The following is a 437-nucleotide window of genomic DNA, read 5'->3' as shown; positions in this document are numbered from 1 at the left end:
CTTAAATTTTTTTTCAACAGTCAATTACAAGAAAACGGCTCGGTAGATTTTCACCTAAAAACTAATCAGTACCATTCCCAACTAATATCTTTCGAACAGTTTTTGATTTTTTAAAATCGGTTTGGTAGGATGAGCTTAAATGTGGACGAAAACTTTAACACTTTTTTTCAAATTACAAATAAACGGCTTGGCAGATCGTCGCACAAAAACGATAGTCCTCATCGAAATACATCAAATGGTCTTTAAATTTCTGTAATCGGTTCAGGTTTTTTTGAAAAAACGTCGATAAAAGGTCCCATTTTGACAAATGCCAAAAAAACGATACCAATTTTTGCAAAACTTGACGTATTTTAATAAAAAATCGTCCCACAAAACTGACAAGAGTAGTACTCGTCGAAGATACATCGAATGGCTTTTAAATTTTTGAAATCGGCCCA

The sequence above is a fragment of the Ctenocephalides felis genome, unplaced genomic scaffold (assembly GCF_003426905.1).
Source record: "Ctenocephalides felis isolate EL2017-DRISC unplaced genomic scaffold, ASM342690v1 CF-g0.4_SCAFFOLD_00845, whole genome shotgun sequence".
NCBI lineage: Eukaryota > Metazoa > Arthropoda > Insecta > Siphonaptera > Pulicidae > Ctenocephalides > Ctenocephalides felis.
This window is presented reverse-complemented; position numbering follows the sequence as displayed.